The sequence below is a fragment of the Rhinatrema bivittatum genome, chromosome 2 (genome assembly GCF_901001135.1).
Source record: "Rhinatrema bivittatum chromosome 2, aRhiBiv1.1, whole genome shotgun sequence".
In the NCBI taxonomy this organism is placed as follows: Eukaryota; Metazoa; Chordata; class Amphibia; order Gymnophiona; family Rhinatrematidae; genus Rhinatrema; species Rhinatrema bivittatum.
Genome location: NC_042616.1, coordinates 158,000,658 through 158,026,027, shown reverse-complemented (window position 1 = coordinate 158,026,027; position 25,370 = coordinate 158,000,658). Strand labels below are relative to the sequence as shown.

The window sequence follows — 25,370 nt, the reverse complement described above, 5'->3', positions numbered from 1 at the left end:
AGTCTTTCATTTTAGGCTGCTTGCATATCTGTGGAAATAGTCTGAAAACAGCACTTTTCAGCAGTTTATGAGGCTTGCTTTTCTTTACCACTTCCATAATAAAATGTAAATTAAAATACTGTACAACCTAAACATTCAGTTTTGGGTCATGATGATGACAGGAATAAGAAAGCTGTAGATATATGTATGTATGAAGGGGTCTGAACGCTTCAACCTGACAAAGGACTTCATGTACCAGAATTCCCTGCTTCATGACGGGTTTACTTACAGTCTGCAATACAGCTGTAATTAGGACATTGAGAAACTCTCTGTCAGCACATTGCACATTTTCATTTTTTGGCTTCGCTGTTCTTATTCTCTGATAAGCTTTCACTGCTGTAACCTAGATTAGAACAATGGATGTATTATGTGATGGGCTGTATTACTGCAGACTCGCGAATTCCTTTCCAGAACTGCAAGTCCCAGCAGCCTCTCCTGCAGAACTTGGGAGAAGTTTCACGAAAGTTCCAGGGTGTCTAGGGAGGGGGTCAGTAGCCCCTTCAGCCGGAATATGCTTGCTCAGCAATGCTTAGAACGCATGTGTAAAAGATAAGAACTGTAAAGTGCATAAGAGTCTGCTCCTGGAGGGGAGGGGCATGCAGTTGTACTGAGCCTTTGTCTTAGCTGCATCTTGCTGGCAATAAAAGTCTATCTTTACGGATCAGTTGTCTGGACCTCCTTACTGACTAAAAAGAGACGGTTACATTTGGCGAGCCTCAGCCAGGAGGTACCGGGGACGCTATTTTAGCCCCCCAGTTGGTCCAGGGGATTTTGTGGCGGAGTGATCCCCCAGACTTGCCTGGTGAGTGGCCACCGCTGAGTTCAGTGATCAGGTATCCGAGGGGGTCATTCCACGGAGATCCTCTGAGACCTTTGGGCTGGTGATCCGGGAAGAAGGCTTTCGTGACGATCGGAAGAACCCTGCAGGCGAGTATTATGGGAATGATGGGAAAAGTGAAGAATAGCTAAAAGAGTAGCAAATAACCGGTCCATCCGTGAGGGGACCGAGGGGGCTTTGATCACACCCCAAGCGGTGGTTTGGTAGGAATTGCATTCCGAAAGCCACGCGCATAAAAAGAGGAAAAAGAAGTAACGCATACGATAGTGGGAATAGGTTTCTTGTTGTGTGAAAGTGACCCTTTTGTGTCTGACGGATACGGACCCCTTACCTATCCGTCTTCCCTTCCCTCCTTTGTCTGTGATTCTATCCTAATGGGAGGGGGCGGTTCTACTCCATTAAAAGTCATGACGGAACACTATAGTGAAGTGTTCGATAGGCATAAATGTACTAAACCCGGAATGATTCAACAATGTACCCATAGGTGGCCCAGTTTGTGTGTAAACTGGCCTCCGGTAGGGACTTTCGATTTCCAAACGGCCACAAGGGTCCAGAATATAGTTATACGAGAAGGGAATCCGGGTTGCCCTGAGGATTAACCGTACATAACTGCTTGGATTGCAGTTATTGAAAATCCTCCGACGTGGGCAAAAAAGCTAGTAGAGGGAGCCGCCCTCGTAATGGTAACTCAAGTACGCAAAATGGGGAACCGGAAGTCCCCAGTGTCTGTCTGTCTGTAAGGTACTTGTAAAAAAAAGTTCTACTGTGTTTGATCTACTCTGGTGATGCAGACTATTTTTACTTAAGGAAAATTTATTAAAAGTGATTGTGAATTACTTATCTGTATATGTGTGCTGAACAACGGCAGTTAGCTGCTGCTGCTGGGAGCTTGACAGTTAACTAATTTGGCTGGGCAGAGACTGCTTCTCAGCGGGACAGTTTAACCCCTATAACATTTCTCTGGTACGTTTGGGTTTTCAAATTATTAATTAAGGATTGTAATGTATGTAACTGCTATCTGTGAATTGCAAGCACATGTACCAGGGATTTTTTTTAATTGTTTTAAACCCTAATAAGAAGAGTTTTGGTTTACAGATGCTGCACAAGACTACTATACAACAAATTAATGTACAGTGTTAAGTTAAAATACTGATTTGATTACTGAGAATGCATTTACTGGTGTTGAAGTTTAGAACTTGATGGCAGTTAAGGGTTAACGGCAGAGATAATTACAGGAGAGAGGAGGGGATCGAGCCAGAGAGAGAAGAGAGAAAGAAGAAAAAAAAAAAAAAAAAAGGACATTGGGCTAGCCTGGGTAATGAAGACAAAGAGAGAGAAAAATTGTTTCGTTTGTTTTAACAGAACATTATTGAAAGTTAGTTGATGGTGTGCGTATGTGAATAAAGATAGAATTGTGGCTGTTTCACAGAAGTTGAAGTTTTTGTAGCTCCGAGTTTCTGCTGATTAAATTTACTCTCCAAGGTCCTTGCTAAAACTGTCTGTAATCTGACAAAGGATTGCTACTTGCAAAGAAATACCAGAACCAAGGGTCCCTTACAAATCATTTAGTGCCTTATGATGCAGGCTATTTTTAAGACATTTTATAGCAGCAAATTAATTGTTACAGTACAAAGTGGAATGGTGGTGCGTCCCACTGCGCGTCAGTACGTAGTGCGTAGGCATTCAATATGGCTGTGCGTTTCATGCTGGCATTGCTAATCAGAAGTTTTAGTTTTCTCATATCTTCTATCCCAGTGTCCTCCCTATGCTTATCTTTCTATTCTCTAATACCATGTTAATTATTGTTCTTACTTGTCTCCTATATATTATCTGTTATTTAAAAGTTACATTGGAACGCATGATAAAGTATGAACTCTCTTTTGCTGACGCAGTTTAGGATTATTGGAAGTTGTGGGCAAGAGAAGGGGCCACTATGCAAGATTAGGAACAAGAGCAAATATGAGTCGGCCCAAATGATAAAGTAGTAGCCCACACACACACACATATATATATATATTGCAATTATGTTCTTTTACCACTGGTGGGGGCTGGGCTCTGGCTATTGCCATATGTTCTTAGTGTTTGCAATGTAATTGATACAAGGCTTCCAAGGGTTTGATCATCACTCCTGCACACCTAAAGCGCCCCCCTTGGATCCTTGCCTGCAGATCCAGGTTTACTTTATTGAATTAACCCAATGCCAAACTTACAAGTATGAAGGAAGCAATGTTTTGCAGCTTCTCAGCCTCGTCAGAACTGATTTGCCTCCAGGCGCAGGTCACCTATTCAATTTCCAGATGGATTGTGATCTTTTCATCGTATTTTGAGATGTATGGGAACAGGGATCAGGAAGAGAAGAAAAGGGCCCGTCCCTGCAACCAGGAACTTAATAATAGAGACCCGACATCCGAAAGAAGCTGCAGAAGGCCGAAGGCTTTGAGGGCATGAGCCTCAGCCAGTTAAAAGCTATAGCAGACCAGGTATGTGGAAATAGAGAAGTGGAAGAGAAAAGAGAGAAGCAAGTAGAGACATGAAGGAGAAAGTGACTGTTAGCCGCCGCTCTCGAGGACACGCGGACGGGAAGGAGCCAAGACAATGGCAGACCGCAAAGAGGAGGGGGAACAAGACCCCCCTTTGGGAAAGAATCAGTGTGCGTACTGCAAAAATGAAGGCCATTGGAAGAGAGACTGTGAAGAATGGCAAAAGAAATACGGGAGCCCTGCAGTGAATACTAACGACAAAAATGGACCTGCACCGACACAAAGGGGCCGAGGAGGAAGGAGATCGGACAACCCCCACTGGCAGGGGGAGGCGACAAGGAGCATACAGCCTGAAGAGACCGGGAGGGAAGAATCCCCACTGACCCTCTGGTGGAGATCCACGAGGTAACACAACAAAAATCAGGGGCCTGTTGGACTCAGAGGCCAACGATCTGTCATGACTGCACCAATCGGCCCCCCCGACGAAAGAGACTGTTTCTATAGTGGGTGCCTCAGGTCAGGTACTCACTGCCCCTCTGCAGAAAGAATGAAGTATACAAGTAGGCGGGACCATGGTATCCCTTATCGGATGGAACCTGCTGTGTAAGCCTCAGACCACATTGAGATTTCAACCAACAGGGGAAGTTAAAGCCTCCTTCGGGGACCATCCAGTGATACTCATCTATCCCCTCCAAGAAGAATGGAGACTACATCTTACCATAGTCGAACGAACCATCGAACATCGATATGAAAACAACACCCCCCTCAACAAAAACGAAGACAACTGATGGATAGTGTACCCCAAGTATGGTTCGAACAGAACCCGGGAGGAATAGCTATCGACGCTACCCCCATATGGATAGAGATGAAACAGAATGCACAGGTGATTAATCAACCTCAATACCCCATTCCATATATGGCCAGGCAAGGAATCCAGATACATCTGCAAAGACTGTATGATTTGGGCATTCTCCGGCGAATCCGATCTGCTTGGAACACCCCTTTGTTGCCCGTAAAGAAGCCTGGATCAAATGACTATCGACCAGTACAAGACTTAAGAAAAGTGAATAGTCAAGTAGCAGATCTAGTAGCCCTCGTCCCAAATCCATATTCAATCCTTGCTCAAGTCTCTCCTGCATCAAAGTGGTACAGTGTCATTGATCTCAAAGATGCCTTCTTCTCCGTCCCGGTGGCGGAGGAATGTCAAAAGATTTTTGCTTTCACATGGGAAGATGCAGATACTGGAGTAAAGCAGCAGTACACATGGACTCGGTTGCCTAAAGGGTTTAGGCACTCACCTACGCTGTTCGGTGAGCAACTGGCAAAAGATTTAAAGATGTATCAAGTAAAGTATGGGCCAGTCATACAATACGTGGATGACCTTCTGTTGTTTCGAGAGACGTACCTCGAATGTGCGGTATCCACTCTTCAGCTGCTAAAGACGTTGTACTCAAAAGGGTATCGTGCAAGTAAAAAGAAAGCGCAAATCTGTGAATTGGAAGTAGAGTATTTAGGCTTCCAAATACGTGGAGGAACCCGATGTCTGGGGATTTCTCGCACCAGTTCTATAAGAGATCAACCTGTACCCACTTGCAAGAAAGAGCTCCGGGTGTTCCTTGGAGCTGCAGGATACTGTAGGCTGTGGATTGCTAACTATGCAGTTATTGCCCAACCCCTATACGACAAGCTGCGGGGTAAAGAGGCAGAATCTCAACCCTTCCAATGGGAAGGAAACGAACTGGCAAGCTTACGTCAACTAAAAGAAGCCTTAATTGAACCACCTGCTTTAGGATTGCCAGATGTAATGAAACCATTCCATCTATTCGTCGATGAAAAGAAAGGAATGGCCATTGGGGTATTGACTCAAACTCTAGAATCATAGGAACGACCTGTTGCATATCTGTCAAAAGGAATGGACAATGTTGCAAAAGGATGGCCAGGTTGTCTTCGAAGCATTGCGGCTGCATGCTTACTAATTCCAGAAGCAGTCAAATTAACTTTTGGACAAACCTTGAACGTAACAACTCCTCATACTATCCAAGGACTACTAGAAACTCATGGGCCAAAATGGATGACTAATTCACGTCTTGTAAAGTATCAAGCTCTGTTATGTGAAACTCCTGAAATTCAAATACAAGACAGCAAAAACTTGAACCCGGCCACTCTTATGCCGGCACCTGAACCAGTTGCCCATGATTGTGAAGAAGTCATGACTACAATACATTCCAGTAGACCAGACCTGAGGGATCAACCCTGGCAAGGAGCTTGGACTTTATTCACTGATGGGAGCAGCCAAATCATTCATGAGATACGTTCTGCTGGATATGCTGTTGTATCCGAAGATGAAATAATTGAGGCTCAACCTCTTCCCCCAGGAACGTCTGCACAAAAAGCTGAACTAATTGCCCTTACTCGAGCTCTGCAGTTGGCAGAAGGACAAACTGTAAATATCTATACAGACTCTAAATATGCCTTCCTTACAATTCAAGTGCATGGAGCATTATAGAGGGAAAACAATTGAACAATGCATCAGAAGTACGTGAATTACTAGACGCAGTTTGGCTTCCTCGCAAGGTGGCTGTAATGCATTGCAAAGCACACACCAGGAAATCAAACCCTATTGTCAAGGAAATCAGAGAGCAGATGAAGCAGCAAAAAGGGGCAACTCGGGAACCCTTCCAAGCAGTATTAATTGCATCGAATCATCAGGCTTCAGGCAGTCCTGGAGCTCATCACCAACGACTGCTTTCGCTCTTAAACTCTGGGCAAAACAAAATACCAAAATTATGACTGCAGTGTACCAGAATAGATTGGTTTTAGATTACCCTCTGGCCCAGGAAGGAGGGTTTGTGGAACATTTAACCTCTCCAATTGTTGTTTACAGGTAGATGACCAAAACAAGGTTATCCAAGACATCACTGATCGCATGGTCAAGATGGCACACGTCCCTGTCCAGCAATGGAATAGTGCTTGGGACTGGACCAATGGATTCCGTGGTTGGTTTTCCATGATCGGTGGATTTAAGAGCTTGTTTGTTATCCCAGCCAGTTTAATTCTGTTTTGTTTTTTAGGACCCTGAATTATTCCTTTCTTGCTCAAACCGCCTTCGTCGGGTGATGAAGGACATTGCTGAACGCAAAACAGCCACGCAGCTTCTGTCACTGTACATTAACCATCCTCATGTTTTATCCTGGGCCATCTTCCCATACATGACAAGTTCGGGCTACAAAGGGGGGTGGAGCCATTAGGGCCCATCCGTCTCAAACCCGTGAAGAAACCATCGGACTGTTTGGGAAATTAGGGCCCCCTGAGAACTCAAATTGCTAATTTTTCTTGTTTCTGTTTCTTTCAGCTCCACAGTTGCGTTGTGATGGTGTGATACTTTTCATAAAGAATGATAAGTATCAAAGGGGGGAATGAAGGGGTCTGAACGCTTCAACCTGACAAAGGACTTCATGTACCAGAATTCCCTGCTTCATGACGGGTTTACTTACAGTCTGCAATACAGCTGTAATTAGGACATTGAGAAACTCTCTGTCAGCACATTGCACATTTTCATTTTTTGGCTTCGCTGTTCTTATTCTCTGATAAGCTTTCACTGCTGTAACCTAGATTAGAACAATGGATGTATTATGTGATGGGCTGTATTACTGCAGACTCGCGAATTCCTTTCCAGAACTGCAAGTCCCAGCAGCCTCTCCTGCAGAACTTGGGAGAAGTTTCACGAAAGTTCCAGGGTGTCTAGGGAGGGGGTCAGTAGCCCCTTCAGCCGGAATATGCTTGCTCAGCAATGCTTAGAACGCATGTGTAAAAGATAAGAACTGTAAAGTGCATAAGAGTCTGCTCCTGGAGGGGAGGGGCATGCAGTTGTACTGAGCCTTTGTCTTAGCTGCATCTTGCTGGCAATAAAAGTCTATCTTTACGGATCAGTTGTCTGGACCTCCTTACTGACTAAAAAGAGACGGTTACATGTACAACAATTTACGGGCAGTACTTAGCATGCAGCATTAAAAAAAAATAAAGTCCCCACAATGAATACAAATGCTTTGAATAAGGATTGGTTGTTGATATTAGACAATAAGTGTTTGTTCTTTGTGAACGAGCAGATAAGCAGCCACAGAAGTGGGCGGTGCCTGCCGATAGTGTCAGGACGGAGGACTCAGTAGCTCAGAAGTAAGTTTTAAAAGTTTCTGAACCTTTGCGGGTTTTCCTGCAGTGTCACCACCTCAAGAATATCCTGTTTCTTTTTGTCCGCTCAATGAACAGTCGCGGGTCGGGATTTCTCTCTTTCACTTTGTAAAGAATTGTGGTCATTAAACAAAATCGTCTTTATGTCTCCTCGATTCTTTTTCTTCTATTGAGTTTAGTTTGTTTTTGGGTACTGAACGTATCCATTATGGCTGAGAAGTCACCCAGATCAAGAAAGCCAACATTTAAACTCTGTTCTAAATGTCATCACAAATCAAGACCTATATGATTTATGTTTAGGTTATTTAGGACATCACACGACCCATCAGAATGCAGTCCAGGAGGTAGAATGTCACCTATATCACAGGCATTTAGAGAATTGAGATTGAAATGCCAGCTAAGACAGGGGTGGCCAACTCTGGTCCTCGCGAACTACAATCAGTCCAGGTTTTCAGGATATCTACAATGAATATGCATGAGATCGAGTTGCATGCATTGCCTGCAGTGTATGCAAATCGATCTCATGCATATTCATTGTGGATATCCTGAAAAACAGGCCTGTTTGTGGCTCTCAAGGACCAGAGTTGGCCACCCCAGTTTTAAGAAATCTTCACCAAAGAGACCAGTGCTTGATTTTCCAGAGTCGCGTAGGGGTAGAGATGAAAACTCCTTCTCTCACCATGCTGAGAAGAAAAGGTCCAGAGGTCATGCTCCCTTGGCGCATAAAGAGAAAAAATCCGTGCCGAAGATAAAGATCCACATTGACGAGCATTCAGCTTCAAAGTTGCATGCTGCGCCATTAGTAAAGGATTTAGGGCAATTAGAGCTGACTGAAACCTTCCACGCTATAGCCATTGTCTGTGGCACGGACAAAATCAATGATTTCAATGTCAAAAGCATTCAGCACCATGTAACATTGGCACAGAAGAGTCATCAGCACTTGGCTTTTTTTGTGCAGAAAGTCTCCCGTTTTAATTCCTGACTCAGTAAGAGTGCATTCGGAGCTCCCTCCTCCTGAATACCATTCTTTCGTCCAGAAATTGTGGTCATACTGTGTGAATTCTTACATCTCATCTTCCATTTCCATCTAAGGATGTCTCTCCTTCAGAGCCAATACTACTAGAAAAGTTTTATTCACAATAACGGATGTTTATCCTTTGCTATCATATTGTTACATGTTTGGGTTCTTCTCCCTTCCTGCCCTTGAGGCCATGGGTTCGGTGGCAGCATGTGACAAAGGAGCATAACTGAGAACTCTTCAGATTTGGCCTGGAGATTCTGGAATTCTGAAGGAATTGCCAGGTCTCCAGGCTAGCGCCCCCAAACAAGTGCTCCTCCCCCTTTCTGGCCACGTGGCCCTGAAAGAAAAAGATGCCAGAGCCGCATGGGGAGGAAGGAGGAGGAACATCATTCTGTGCAGAGAAGAGAGAGGGGCAGCGTCTGCCCCTGTGGCCAAAAAAGCGGCCCATGGCAGGACCACCGCATATTTCATCTCGCAGTGGCCCATGAAGATCAGGGCAGCCGCGGAGCACATCCTGTGGTAGCCCAAGAAGAGGAGGCCCAGAAAGAAAAAAAAAAGAAATCCTGTTAAAGGAATTAGGAAAAGACCATGAAGGGGAATGTGGGGAAAAAAAGGCTGGGACCAAGCAATTAGAAAAATATCAGACAACAAAGTTAAAAAAATATAATCAGTGGCTTGCAAAAGTATTCAACCCCCTAAAAAAATCAGATTTCTATGGATTGCAAATGACACTTACATAGATTGTTCCAGACAGTATGTTTATTGCAAACCACTATGCTCTTAAAGTAAATTTTCAATGTCACAATTCATTATTTCTCTGCATTTTTTGTAAAATAAAATTAAAAATTGAAAAATGCTGCTTGCATAAATATTCAACCCCCTTCAGACTTTTTGGTAGAACCACTTTTTGCTGCTTTGTCTGTTGGGGTAAGTTTCTACCAGCTTTGCACACTGTTTGGGAGTGATTTTTGCCCATTCTTCCTGGCAGATTTGCTCCAGGTATCTATTATTCAAGAACTGTTAGCCAAGCAATGGGTTTTTCATGGAAACGTTAGGTCATATGGTGGCTATAGTGGCTATCATTCCATTGGCTCATTTAAGGATAAGACAGGCCCAGTGGCACTTAAAGAACTGTTGGAATCAACATTTGGATACATTGTCGCTTAATATTCAACTAACAGACAATCTAAAGTGCTCCATGAAGTGGTTGACCCAGTCAATGAATCTTCTTTGCAGCCTACCCTTCCATCCTTGTCAGATTCAGAAGGTTATAATAATGGACGCATTTATTTGAGGGTTGGGAGTTGCATCTGGACTATCTATGCACCTAGGAATTTGAACTTCTTGGGAAATAAATGTCTATGAATGTGTTAGAGTGGAGAGCACTATTCAAAGTGCTGAGAATCTTCGAACCGTGGTTGAAAAACTCTACAGTCCAAATTCAAATGGACAATCAGGTAGTAATGTTTTAGATAGACAGGGAGGAGCAGATTCTGCAATTCTATCCAAGCAAGCTCTCAAATGTGGGATAGGGCTATTCTAAGAAACTGGCTATTCTAAGAATTGTAGTTGATGACAATATACCTCCCTGGGAAAAACAACATATTAGCAAATGCTCTGACTTGTCATCCACCTGTAATGGGTGCTCTCTGTGGCCTCCAGAACAAATGAGCTATACAATCCCTCTCTTCTCCCCACTTGTTGAAGCTTAGCTGCCATGGAAGCGGCAGTGCAGGAAATTCCATGCATGCTTAGCAGCTTCTGAGCTATCTGAGAGAATACTCCATCTCTGTGAGAGAGCACCCACTTGTGTGGCTGGTTTATTCTGCTGCCCATGGAGAACACCCATTATAGGTAAGCAATCTCACTTTAGTTACTTGCATATTATTAACTTCATCATGATTGAACATTTCAGCTATTAAACAATCATATTTGTTCATTACAAATGTATCCCTGTACAAGTCACAATTCTATTTGACCCCCATGTTGAAGTATTTTATTTCCACAAGAGCCAAGGGAGGAGGATTCAACAAAGTAAAAAAAAAAATGCTATATCTGCAGGTTCACAAACTTGATGGAGGTTGAGACAGCATCCTCAAGCCCCAATACCATACCCTGCCTGGACACGACACAGGGATTTCCTGAGCAGATAGAGATACCTCTTTCCCCATGCAAGAAAGCAAATTTTCCTGACCACACAGAGCAGGAGTTTATGATTTTTAGTGATAATCAAATAATGCAGGTATTTAGGAGAGGGAAGGTAATAAGGAAACAAATTGATAAAGATATAACAAAACACTGGAATGCAAGATATATAAACAAGTTCAACACTCTTACATCTCCTGATTCAAGCATGTAATTAAAGAAATATAAACAACTTGGCAGCCATTTTATCTACATAACAGATGCTAGGAACCCAGAAATTTAGACTGAAATCTCTGAATGTGCACATACGAGAGAAAAAAGAGGAGGGAAAAATTGGGGCCTTTTAGCACTGCTGATAAAGTGAACAGATGAAATCCAGAAAAACCGTTATACATTCCTGTTGCTATGATCCAGTCTCTGGCAGATAATAGGTCTCAACAAGCTATGAAGATATGGACGTCCTCTGTTACAGAGTTTTATTTTTTTTATGAGGTTCTGTAATCCCTAGCTCTAGTAGGAGGGATAATGGATGCCTTTTCCTGCTAACCCTCTCCCATTGTCAGGCCAATGCAATAAGACGCACGTTAAAACGTTTTCCTATTGCATGCACAGTGACGTCTCCTGTGCGCCCGATGCAATATTTTAATGAGCTGCTGCATTGAAAAGGGTGCGCAGGGAAGAATTATGTGTCCCTAGTGCTCAAATACATCAGGCGCCCTGGAGATGTGGCTGTGCACCCACAATTGCAATGGGTGCTTAATAAGAGTGTCTGTTTTATCCCTCTTCAGGTCAGTTTCACCCAATATACACGCACAATAGCAAGCGGCAAAATTGTGTATAATGTGAATTTTTATTTTTACTTCAAACCTTTATTCTTAAACACCTCTAGCAGTAGATTTAAGTATCCCAATTATACTAAGTAGGAGGAACCACAGAGGACAGCATTTAATTTGTAATGAGCCCTTGACTCGCAAATTGACAACGCCAGCTCTAGGGCTGGAGTTAATTTTGCCGTATTAAAAAGTGTGCATTGGGCGCCCAGTGATTTTCTGCATCGAGTGGGTAATAGCTAATAGCTTCATCTACATGGAATTTTCATGTGATGAGCGCTATCGGCTAGGCGTTTGGACACACGTTTTGGACGAAATAATCTCCTTATTACATTGGGTGCTAGTTTAGCGTGGCCAAAACACGTGTCCAACCACGCGTAAACCTATGCATTAGGCTGGGCGCACTTTATTGCATTAACCTAGAAACATAGAAATGACGGCAGAAAAGGACCAAATGGTCTATCCAGTCTGCCCAGCAAGCTTTGGTTGTAACTACTGGCCATACAAGCCACCTTTATAATTATCAGTTTCCCAGACTGTCAAAGTCAGGGCCCTTGTTGGTTTGAGTCCAATTCCCCATTACCTCTTGCCATTGAAGCAGAGAGCAATGTTGGAATTGCATCAACAGCATAAAGATTTATTGTTTAAGGATAGTAACCGCCACACCAGCAAGTTACTCCCATGCACTCTTTTCTTCATTCACATCCTCTAGCCTTAAGGGATCCAGAGTGTTTATCCCCTGCCCCTTTGAAATCTTTTACTGTTTTTGTCTTCACCATCTCTTCCGGAAGGGTATTCCAGGCATCCATTACCCTTTCTGTGAAGAAATATTTCCTGATATTGGTTCTGAGTCGTCCTCCCTGGAATTTCATTTCATGACCCCTAGTTCTGATTTCTTTCCAACGGAAAAGGTTTGTCGATTGTGCATCTGTTGCATTGACTCCTGTGCCTTTGTTCACTTATCTCAGTCCTTCTGATGGTCCCGGTATCCAAGCTCCTGGCTGCAGTTGTTGCTCTGGAGGTGGACCCCTGGGCCGAGGTGGGGTTGACGCCACCTGTAGGAAGGGTCCTATGGGTCCCCACAGTCGGCAGACACAGTGGGCTGAAGGATGGAGGCCGGCTGGTGCTTCACCAATACCAGCCCTCGTTCCCCGCAGGTTGAGCCTTTGGGTACCAGGGCCAGCTGGGCTTAGGTGGGCCTCGTCGTCAATGGAAGGATCGAGAGATCAGCCCAGAGGCAGCAACAGTAGGATGGAGATGTCTGTACTGGATGAGGCAGAGTCCCGGAGACCCAGACGCCAATAGAACCAAAGTCAGACAGAGGGCGCCCAAGCAAGAACAGGCCGAAGCCTGAATAGGCCAAGTCCAGGACGTAGACAAGAGGAGTATCGTGAGGCAAGCTGGAGTCAGGGCAGATGGCAATCAGGAAGCGGTGGCAAGACAGGCTGTGGTCTGGACAAGGAAAGAGTCAAAAACGTAGTCAGGCAATGCAGAGGTTTGTGCTTGAAGAGAGTCAATAGCATAGTCAGGCAATGCAGAGGTCTGGGCTTGGAGAGAATCAATAACATAGTCAGGCGATGCAGAGGAGAGGGGAGGCTTGGAGAGAATCAATAGTGTAGTCAGGCGATGCAGAGGTCTGGGCTTGGAGAGAGTCAATAGTGTAGTCAGGTGATGCAGAGGTCTGGGCTTGGAGAGAGTCAATAGCGTAGTCAGGTAATGCAGGGGTCTGGGCTTGGAGAGAGACAATAATGTAGTCAGGCAAAGCAGAGGTCCGGGGCTGGAGAGAGTCAGCGACGTGGTCAGGCAAAGCAGGGGTCGTGTCCAAAGAAGCAGTCCAAGGGTAGATAGGAATCAGGAACACAGGAACAAGGAGAAATGGAACAGGAGTCAACGAGGATCAGGAACCAGGAACGTAGAGGAATCATCAGGAGGCAACAAGTACATGACCAGCGTGGAGACCTGTTGCAAAGGCAATCCTTAGGAGCGGAGCCCGACCTTATGTACCGGAGCTCCGCTGACGTCATCATCCGGGGCCACGGCCAAGTTCCCGCCGCAGTCCCTTCATAAGACTGGAGGATGCGCACTCGCCTAGGGAGGGGCGCGACGCTGGATGGCAGAGTCTCTCTGCAGGCCACACGGAGAGGCCCAACGTAGAGCACAGGGATAAACAGCTGAGCCAGGGTCACCGGGGGCGGCCCGACGAAGGAGCTGGTGGCTCACAGCCGCCAAGGACAAGGGACCAGGCACTGGATTAGTCTGAGAGAGGTGAGTGGGCCAGGCCGCGGGTCTGCTGCAGCCGGCACATGTAACAGCAGTTTGCTTTTGAAGTGTCTGCACACTGTGCACAAGGCTTTCTCTGCCTCCTGTTTACTCCAGTGTTTCTTCAACCACCGGAACAGCTCCTGCCTTCCCTCTCCTTCTCCCCAAAGCCTAGGAGAATCCAAAGCCCAGGCAATTTCAAAACAAAGAAACCCCTTGTTTTTTCTCCTATATGCCTTTTGGTTGGTCAAGCAGTATCTCCAGCTAATTCCTGGTTGCTTCTTAGTTTTCATTGGTTCCTAGCATCAGGTGGCTTACTCTGCTTGGTTCAGATTACATCAGGACATTGTTTTTCTTCTGCTAGTTAACCCTGTAGTTGCTGGTTCTGCAGAGACATATGCTCTATACATGTAAAGGTAATCATTTTAAAACACAGATGGTGGTCGTACCCTCCCATACGCAAGTTTTTGGGTCGTGTTGCCACACATCTTATGTCATTACTGGAGATTCTCTCCCCATTACTCCTTTTTCTTTTTCTTTTTGGTTCCTGTCCTCACCTGCTGGTAAAGAGGGGTCCTCGTCTCTTTATTTTGAAAGCATGCTTAGTTGGGAAGAAGGTGATTTTGTTACATTGGAGGTCCTCTGAAGGCCCTTCCTTTTGGACTTGGCGTAATCATCTTCATCACATGCTGAGAATGGACGATTTGAGTTTGCGCACGTCCCCTCAACTGCGGAGGAAGTTTCTGCTGATCTGGGATCCTTACCTGCAAGCCTTACCGCACCGAGCCCGAAGTTTAATACTCAATGACTGAGCCACTTCTTGATACTTCACCTGGACTTCTCCACAGGGGAGGCTCCGAGGCCTGTCTACACCGCACAGCATGATATTTTTGATGCCATAACTTGAAGGACATAAGGGGGGGTTGGGAGGGATATTACAATGGCTTTAACAATAAATGTGGTCTCTGTCTGGAGAGGGTTAAGTGTTCCAGCTCTCCCGGACCTGTCCTACTGTCTGTTTTATGCCTTAAACCCTAATAAAAATTGTTTAACACTAAACACAGATGGTTTCTTCTGCAGTTCTTGCTGCTGGGGGACAGGTAGCAGGCTGAGCATCTTAAAGTCTCTTAGGCATGTTTAAAAGTTCAGTCTTACGCCTTGGCCCAGCATAACATAAGCTCAGGAGGGCGGGGACTCAAGTTTAGGGACCCTGCCACACCCTCCCTTTTATGTAGCCCCCCTCCCTGCTTTGGTGTTAGGGCCGAATTGGTGCAGGGGACACACAATCCCTGGGCTAAGCCTCATTTCTCTTGCACCTGTCCTTTCAACCCCAGAGTGTGGATTCTCTCAATTGGGGAGAGGCATAATCTCCTGGGCCCAAGGCATACACGGAAAAAGCCAAGTCTCTGTGCTCCCGATTTCTTTACCAAGGGTTTACTCGCTGTTTGCTGAATTCTTCTCGCACTCAGTCTCTGTGCCCAGTACCCAAGGATTCACAGGACACTCATGTGGGGTGTTCCAAAATCAATTTTACTGCAACCAGATCGACAGAGTAAAACCAAAACAATATTCTCCACACACTCTTACTTCCTCAAACTTTAATTCAAAATGCCCCGCTTCTCCTCGTGCCAAGCCTGTTTTTTAAGCAGACTGGCTGACCAAGGCTTCCTCACAGGAGGCGCCTGCAAGGGATGGTCTGCCAATTTCTACATCCTCACTGCCTAGGGCAATTTAGTAAGTGAGGGTCCTAGAGGATCCCTTTCACATAATATTTCTTTTTGAGTTTATATGCCACCTTCCTCTCCCAAAGGAAACTCAAAGTGGTTTACATATCAGAACAATCAAACATAGGGCCTGATTTACAAAGGCTTTTTTCCCCATTCTGTGTCTATGAGAAAATGCTTAGTAAATGAGGCCCATAGTAACATAATGCATCATTAAACATATAAAGAGCATCAACATAACATAATAAAGCAAATATAAAACTCCCTCTTCCTGCTAAATTAGGAACACATCATCATTGGGATCAGTCTGCACCTTGCCTAATCTGGCAGATTTTGGACATGGAACACCTGGGTTTGCAGTCCAACTATGGGGTAGGCTTTTATACTATCATAAATGTTTCCGAAGCTATGGCATAAGCATCAAGTTTCTTATCTAAAGAGACTTTGTACAGCATTTCTGAAGATCACAATCTGGTTGTGACTCAGCAATGCTGCAGAAATCTCATTGTATCTTCACAGCTGAGTGCACAAATGTAAAAGCTTCTGTCAAACTTCTTTCAAGTCTTTATTTTAAGCTTGGTTTTCAAAAGCTAAAAGGTGAAAATGATGGTAGAAATGACATATGTAATGAAGGTGATGATTAAGTAAAGCTTTAGTGGTCCATATTTAGTGGTGATACAGTTGAGCTAGTTAGCCAGATAAACCTATCCAGCTAACTTAGCCAGGATATTCAGTGGCATGGATGTAATTTGTAAGCACGCTAGACATATATTGCGATGTTGCAGGTTAGAAGAAATACAATACATAAATCAATCAAAAAATAAATCCGTCTATCTAAAAGTTAGACACATAAGTCTATCCAGCTAACTTTAAGACATGTCTATGGCCCGACCAGAGTAAGCCAAATAAATTATCTGGCTAACCCTGAATATCGGAATCAGCAAGATAATTATCTATCTAACTCAAATCCTCCCCGTTACACTCCTGCCCACCAGTTAGCTGGCTAACTACATACCGTAGCTCCTCACAGGTCTCCCGGCACGCCATCTCTCTCCATTTCTATCTGTTCTAAATTCAGCTGCATAACTTATCTTTCGCTCACATAACCCCTTTTCTGAAGTCATTGCATTGACTCCCTATCTGCTCCCGCATACAGTTCAAACTCCTCTTTCTCACCTACAATTACCTTCGCTCTGCAGCACCTCAGTACCTCTCCTCTCTTATCTCTCTTCACACCCTTCCTCGTGTACTCCGCTCATTGGATAAGTCACTCCTCTCCATGCCCTTCTCCTCTACTGCCAATTCCAGACTAGGTGCTTTCCACCTGACTGCACCGTGTGCTTGGAATAGTCTTCCTGAACTAGTGTGCTATGCTCCCTCTCTCACCTTGTTTAAATCCCATCTAAAGATTCACCCGTTTTAAGCTGCTTTTAAATCTTAGGCATGATTGTCTACTTTTAGCCTCATTAACTAACTTTCTTTTCTTTTTTTAACCATTGTCTTGCTTTATGAGATACTCCAAGTCTCTTGACCTGTATGTTTGTCTTATTAGTGTAATCCTTATTGAGAAGGCGCTGTCTTTTTTGTGTGTTTGTACTTCGCTGAGTTTAACGTGTAGAGCTATAGAAATGTTAAGTAGTAGTAGTAGTAGTGTGAGCAGTTGTGGGAGAATTTGTGAAGAATCTCTGTTCCTGCCTCTGGGAGGATTTTTTCCCCCCCTCTGTCTGGAGGAGACTGTGGTTCCCATGATTTATTTTGAAATTGGTTGCAGTAAAGGTTATTTTTGGAGCACCTCACTCGAGTGTCTAGCATGGTTATTGGATCAGAGATCTTGCAGTCATTCAGTTAACTGAGGAGTACATATGAAGAGAAAGAGAGAAGTATTTCCTCATGCCTTGGACAGTGGAGGTTCAGCCTACCCCCAATACAGAGAATCGACCTGCTGGGGGATTGTGTGAGAACTTATGCCCGGGACAGAGTGTGTTCCCTGTTCTGTTCAGGGTACTTCCTAGAAACAATGGGCTACAGTAAGATTCCTAAATGATTTTTTAACTGTTATCCTTAAACTGCCTCAACATATAAAGTTGAACGAGAGTCTCTCAGGAGGTGCCATCATCACAGGAAAAAAAAAATACTGTCTAACAACAGTCCGAATACATTTTTACTGTGCAGAAATTAAAGATGTACACATTGATTTTTATATGCAAGAGGCATAAATAAAGAATATGGCTCAAAAATGTTTTGAGAAGTCAAAAATCAAAGAAAATATATTTTTGCAAATATCAAAAAAGTCTGTTCATAAAGTTATCGGGATAAATGTACTGGGTAACTTTGCCACTCACTGGCCTAGTCAGAATAAACAAAATTGCAGACCAGCAGCATTCTGAATCCCGTTTCCACTCCCTAAGTTCACAAAAGAAAGGGTTGGAGTTGTAGCAGCACAATCCCCTGTTCCCTGCTTTAAAAAATGGAGCTCCTCACCCTGAACTTCCTCAAAGTCTTCCTAGGTGGTATCAAACCTGGCTTGATCTCATAGAAAAGCCCTTCTGGATGCTTAAGTCTGGCCCATCAGTGTTGGTACAGAGGCATCAACGGGAACAGCATTGATCGCTGGTAATGCATTAACATTGGTAGGGCATAGGACCCCTTCAGCTCACAGAGTCTATGGGCTCCAGGTCCTAGTGACTTAACCATCCTATATGAAGTTTTTCACAATAGGGTGGCTCTACACATGTATCTTAAGTTTCTAATTAAGGTAGTATCAGACTTCCACATTAACCGGTCAAGAGTCATTCCAGCACTTTTCCTCAGGCTGCATGTAAACTAGTGCTATGCAATTTGGACTGCAAGAGAGCCTTGGTCTTCTGGTTAGAGTGGACTGAAGCCCTTTGAAAGTTTAACTAGCTTTTTGGTTCCTTTGACCACCAACTATCCTGGAACTTCCATTGCCAGGTACCACCCTTTCTAATTGACTAGCAGATTACATTCCTTCTGTTATGCCTAGGTGGGCCTGAATCTGGTGGACCATGTCAAGGCTCATAGAGTCAGAGCCAGTAGCCCACCTAAGATCAGCCTCCATGGAGGGGATCTGCAATGCCTCGATGGAGAGTTCTCGCCACACATTCACATTGCATTATTATTTGGACAAGGGCACCCGACATGAGGGGTCTATATGAAGTATAGAACCCAACTCCAATCCTCCTAGAGCTTGGTATTTTGGTTCCTGGCTGCCTCTATAAAAAGACAAAAAAATACAAAAATGGCATTTTGCCACCAAAACCTATTTTTACCCGGTGGTACTGTTTTGAGTTTTCCCCTTTTTTGTTCACAGTAGGTAGGGATTCTTCATGTGTGAAGACTGTCATCCTGCTTGTTCTCAGAGAAAACAGTGTTGCTTACCTATAAACAGGTGTACTCCGAGGATAGCAGGTTGCCAGACCTTATGAAACCCACTTATCTACTTTTAGAATTGGTTTCTCCAAGTCTGAGCTAAATTATAGACTGCATGGATATGTAGCAGTATGGCATGTTGCACATGCCCAAAAGAGCAAGCTCAAAGTTTCTAGAAACTTTGAATCAAATTTCCATGCCGGGCTGCATCGGATGTTGTCACCCTTGTGTGAGGATTGACATCCTACTGTCCTTCAAGAACACATGTTGCAGGAAAGAATTCTGCTGATTTTGTCTGAAAAACGTAGCTTTGGTAAAACCATGCTGCCTTACATCTCACTAATGCTTGGACACAGACTCCTGTCATGACAAGTTTGTTCTATCTGTTCTGTGGAGTCTCCCTTCTGGGCCTATTATTTTATGTCCCTAAAAAAAAAGAAAAAGAAAAGGAGGAGGAGGAGGAGAAAAGTTAAGAGAATGGCTGTTGCCACCCAAAACGTTTGCACAATGGCAATGTTTCCTGGTTGTTTTTCTGCTTTTTTTGTGTTTAGCACAGTTTGCAGCTAGGTATTCTTGATGTATGAAGACTTAGCATCCTGCTTGTCTTCAGAGAAAGCAAAGATGGATACCTGTAACAAGTGTTCTCTGAAGACAGCAAAATATAAGTTCTCACAAAACCTACACCCCTCCCAATAGAGTTGATTTCTCGAAGTTCTCTTGTTAGCTATGAATGTACTGAAGCCCTCATGATGTTATATTCCATATTACCCAGGAAAAAGATCTAGGTGTCATATTGGATAACACATTGAAATTGTCGGCTCAGTGTGCTGCAGCAGTCAAAAAAGCAAACAGAATTTTAGGAATTATTAGAATGGAATGGCTAATAAAACGAAGAATGTCATAATGCTTCTGTATTGCTCCTTTGTGAGACCGCACCTTGATTACTGTGTGCAATTCTGGTCACCGCATCCAAAAAATATATAATTGCACTGGAGAAAGTACAGAGAAGGGCAACCAAAATGAAAAAGGGGATGGAACGTCTCCCTTATGAGGAAAGGCTAAAGAGGTTAGGACTGTTCAGCTTGGAGAAGAGACAGCGGAGGGGAGATATGGTAGAGGTCTATAAAATCATGAGAGGACTAGAACGGGTAAATATGAATTGGGTATTTACTCTTTCAGATAATAGGAGGACTAGGGGGCACTCCATGAAGTTAGCAAGTAACACATTTAAAACAAATCAGAGAAAATTCTTTTCACTCAATGTATAATTGAGCTCTGGAATTCGTTGCCAGAGGATGTGGATAAGACAGTTAGTGTAAATTAATTTAAAAAAAGGTTTGGATAAGTTCCTGGAGGAGAAATCCATAAACTGCTATTAATTAAGCTGACTTAGGGAATATCCACTGCTATTACTGTCATTAGAGTATGGGATTTATTTAATGTTTGGGAACTTGCCAGATCCTTGTAACCTGGATTGGCCACTGTGGGAAACAGGATGCTGGGCTTGATGAACCCTCGATCGACCCAGTATGGTAACTTCTTATGTTCTTATACAATGCCATGATGTGGGTTAGAGAAACAATATGACACTCTGTATCTCCCCCACTGTAAGAGGGGCACTTTCAACTCAGGGTGGGTTTTGGGGGGGCAGAGAGGCGGTGTTACGTTGGTCTGCCTAGGGCGCAAGGGTCTGTAGACGTCCCAATAAGAGGAGGAGAACTGATAATATATTCCACAGATCAGAGCTAGTGCAGTCTTAAATGTTGTGATGCATATCAGTCTCCCCCTAAGCACTGTAAGATATGTTGAGAATTTTTCAGTCGTAGACTTTTGGCAATGACACAGCAGGGAGCGGATGCCCTTTAGTGTGCTCTGTGAGGGCCAGAAATTTTAAGTAATTCTTTCTGTTAATAATGCATTTCTGAACTTGTGCTTTGCATAAGGAGTAGCTAGGAATCTATGAACAACTTTGTAATTCAGAAGAACATTGAAATGGTATCAAAACCGAAGAGAGTTGTAAGTGAGCAGCCGAAAGTACAAGAAGACAAAATGGCAGAACCTAATGCTTCTACTAATGGATATCTGAAAATATTTCACATAACTTAATGAAAACTGTTTCAGTAGCAGTTAATGACAAACTGCAAAAACCTCAATCTTTGTTGGATGAATTAAATGAAAAGATGGAAATGAATAATGCGGCTATGGAGCAGAGAGTATCACAGTAAGATCGGATGGAGTATCTTAATGAAATTGTACTTGAATTACAGAGGAAAAATCTACAGTTAGAAGAAAAAAAAAGAGTACTTAGAAAATCTCAGAAGATGAAATAACATTTGTATTGTGGGATTGCCAGAGCGTGTGATAGAGGAATCACTTATTACAGTTTTGTGAGCAATGGCTGCCAGAGGCCTTGGGAACAATTGAGAAGGAAGAGAAGTTTGTCATTGAGAGAGCACATCGACTTAGAAATTTGACATTAAACAGTGAGAAACAAAGGCAAATAATTGTGAATATCTGTAATTATGTCAACAAAATTAAGCTTTTGTCAGCTTTTTGGATTAAAAGTAGTTAAAATATGAAAATCATAAGTTCTACTTTTTCTGGACTTTTTGGCTAAGGTGTTGGCTAGCCATAGAGAGATGACACCTTCCTGCATGCAGTTATATCAAAAAGGCATTAAGTTCTCCTTGTAATTCCCAGCTAAATTAAAAATATTTCATGTTGGAAGCATGAAGATTTTTATCAAGTCATTTATGGAAAATCTTTAATTTTCCTCTAAAATGACTTATCATTCTTCTGTATATAAGCATTAGGGATATTAGTGTTTTTAAACATAAGGCCCTTCTGCTCGATTATATTTTTCATTTTGTTACCATGCTTATGGGACTAAATATAGCTGATGAAAGGAGACGAGTTCTGTAACAGCAGTATTTATGAATATGTGGATCTTGTCATGGATTTAATGAGTATGGCAATCTGATCCTAGTTATTGGAGCATGTTCTGCACTGGGACTTGGAGAATTACTATGAAGCAAATTAGAATTGTTTGGAATCTGTCATCAGTCTGCATAACTGCATTAAAGGAATGGAAGGAGCAGTAAAATTATCATTAATATTGGCATTGGAGTAATTCCAGTACCCTACCCTGAGTGTACTAAAATGGAACTTTGTTTATGCTGAATTATATACAGGCAGCATTGATATTGAACATCGGTTACTTTCAAGGCATGGAAGTGATATAGATATTTTCAAATTTGATAAGTGTAAAGAATACAGAAATAACTGACAGGGAGCCTGAATACTGTCCTATTTGTGTTTTTCATATTATTTTGAAATACTACGGAAAATCTTTTTGCACATGGATGTTTAATTTTATAAGCTTTATCTAAAACGGTCTGTTTTAAATAATATTACTGTTGAGACCCTATCTTGTTTATGAGACTAATTTCGATCCAGGACCTGGAAAGAAATCTGACTGACACATATTTTGTTTTCATTATGATTGATTCTACAAAATAGTTCTTCAAAGTTTTTTGATATCTGAGAGACTTTATGGAGGCGTTCTTCTGTCTATTACCACTGGCCCGAGGGATTTTTTTTTTACAGCCTAGAGAGAAGGGAAGCAAGAAGAAAAGAAGATCCCTGAAGAAAAGAAGTTTTCTTGACTCTAAAAGGCACAGGATGAAAACAGGATTTTTTTTTTTAGGGGGGGCAGATAGGAGAGAAGGGGCATAACTATGTGAATGGATGGTGGAATGGTCCATGTGATTGGAGCAGATGAGGGATATTTCATATTGTGAGACTGTCAACTGTTTGCAACTATGTTATTGCAATATTGATGAGAACTGGGGGAGGTCCTGGCTGGGAGGCTTCCTCTTTTGGAAATTACTTATGATTGGAACTAGAAATTATATTTTTGTTATATTATGGCTAGTTTGATGATTTGCACTTTAAACATTAATGGTTTGCATTCCCCAATAAAAAGGAAGAAAATGCTTTCAACATTTAGGAAACTGAAAACTGATATTGCTTTTGATCAGGAAATCAATTTAGCTGATCATAAACACCAGAAACTAACACATGAATGGATGGGACAATGTTTTTTCTCTTCTTTTACAGGGAAGCAAAGAGGAGTAGCTATTTTAATAAATAAGAACACTCTATTGAGATGGAAAGATAATTTACTAATATGAGTGGAAAATTTATAATTGTATACTAGGAACATTGTATGACCAAGCAATTATTCTTTGTAATCTGTATGTACCTAATTAATACAGAGTTTTTCGGTAATATCTTAGTACGTTAGTACAGTGGAAAGGGTTCAAGCTGATTTTAATATAATTGACAATCCTCATATTGACTGTAAAGCATCAAAAACACCCAATAAAATTCAAAAGAATATTGATGTAGGTTTCCCTCATAAGGAATTTCACTTGTTTGATGTTTGGCATTTTTAACATCCTGATGAACATAACCATACATTTATATTCTGCAATTCATAATGTTTACATTAGGCTAAACTATCTATTGTTCTCTGAGTTTTTCTTTTTTAAGATAATGAAGAGTGAAATAGATATATGGGTATAAATGGAATTTAAAAAAATACAAGGGGAGCTGAGTTGGAGAATAAATACTGCTTTATTTAATGATAATACATTTGTTGCATATTTGAGAGATTCATGGAAGGAATATAAGTCACATAGGGCCTCATTTTCTAAAGTATCGCAGGCCTGCGATACTTTAGGGAATGAGGGGCAGGGGGGCCGAAACGGGGGGCGGGCCTGCGCTAGCCGGCAGCGATCGCACCGTTCTGGTGCGATCGCTGCCGGTTTCGCACCCAATAGCGCCACCATAGGAGGTATAGCTATTGGGCGCGAACTCGGCCACGAAAAGGGCCTTACCTTTTCATCGTCCGCGGCGTCTTCGCGGAGTCGGCCCCGGTGACGCCCCGACTCCTCCTCTTCCGGGGCCGACTCCGCCCCCATTTTGGTATCGCACACGATAAGGGACATTTCGCGTGCGAAACGTCCCTTATCGCGTGCGATCCATTTAGAAAATGAGGCCCATAATGAATCTAAAGAAGTTGGTCCCATAACTTTTGGAATGCAGCTAAAGCAGTCATACACGGTCATATTATAGCATACTAAGCTCAACAAAATAAGAATTAAGAAAATAAGAAATACAATTTATATAAAAATTTACAGAAATTGAAACATAATCATATAAAGTAGCTAACAAATAATATAAAAATGGGATGACTAAAATTGAACATGTTCAATTTTATATTACAGTTTCTACAATATGAATTATATCATTGGGGAAGTAAAGCTAGAAAACCTTTAGCTAGGTTGGTTAAAAATGAAAAAAGGAATAGCTTAATAACTTAGCTTATTAGAACAACAGATTACCAATGCTCCAGAGATAGCTAAAGTTTTTGAGGGGCATTATAAATCTTTGTACTTGAAAGGTCTATATTGTATTACATACCCAAGAGGAATTTTTTCAAGGTCTAATGCTGCCACGATTGATGGATTATCAACACAAAATTTTGGATTACCTTATAAATGAAATAGAAATAAGAAAGGTTATTTGGAAGTTACAGTTGCCTAAGTCACCTGGTCCAGATGAGGCCAGCGTTCTATAGAATATTATATCATTCTATATTATCTCATTAGCAAAAGATGTTTCATGAAGTAAGAAATCTAGGTTTTTTTGAAAGGGATCAAAAGTTGGCCACCATAGTATTGATCTCTGAGAAAGATTCAGATTATCTAGAACCATACCCATCTCTCTCTTAAATCAGGATATCAAAATATTGTCTGCTGTGCTAGCGAATCAAGTGATATCATTAAGCAGTAGGGATGTGCAGGGTCAAAAAATAGGTTTCCATTCATTCATTCATTCATTCATTTTGGAGGTCACAGTCATTGATCAGTTTTGTTTGAAATGAAAAAAATAGGTTTAGTTGTTTCATTTATTTTTTGTTTTACATTGATGTAATTGGGGGAAGTCCCCATTGACTTCACTGTAAAAGAAAAAATGGGCTTGGGCCCAGGCCTGATGCTGGGACCCTGCCTAAGCCTGGGACCCATTGCCAAGGCCTGGATCTGATGCCAGAGCCTGGCCAAAGCCTTGGCCTCAGCTTGGCCCTAATTTCATATCCAGGCCTAGGTCTCAGGCCTAGATGACAGGACCTGGCCTTGGCTGGGCTCCAGTGTTGGACCAGGCTTAGACTTATGCCTCGGTGATGGGACATGGCCTTGGGCCAGGCCCCGGAGATAAAACTAGGCTAATACCTGGTCCTACCGGAGGCCCTTTTTTTTCTTTTTGTTAAATGCATGAATATAAAAATCCCAAAAAATTTTCAGGTATTTTTGTCTGAGGCTAATTTTCGGTTCATTTCATTTATACAAACCAAAAATGGACTCATTTGTTGCATTTTACTTATTTCTTTAA

At 42.6% G+C, this 25,370-nt stretch overlaps 1 protein-coding gene across 4 annotated transcripts in view; it reads left to right on the top strand.

The window, feature by feature from the left end:
* Positions 1–25,370, top strand: part of ADAM22 (ADAM metallopeptidase domain 22) — a 730,321-nt gene that overhangs the window by 380,532 nt on the left and 324,419 nt on the right. The gene's annotated exons all lie outside the window — the stretch shown is intronic.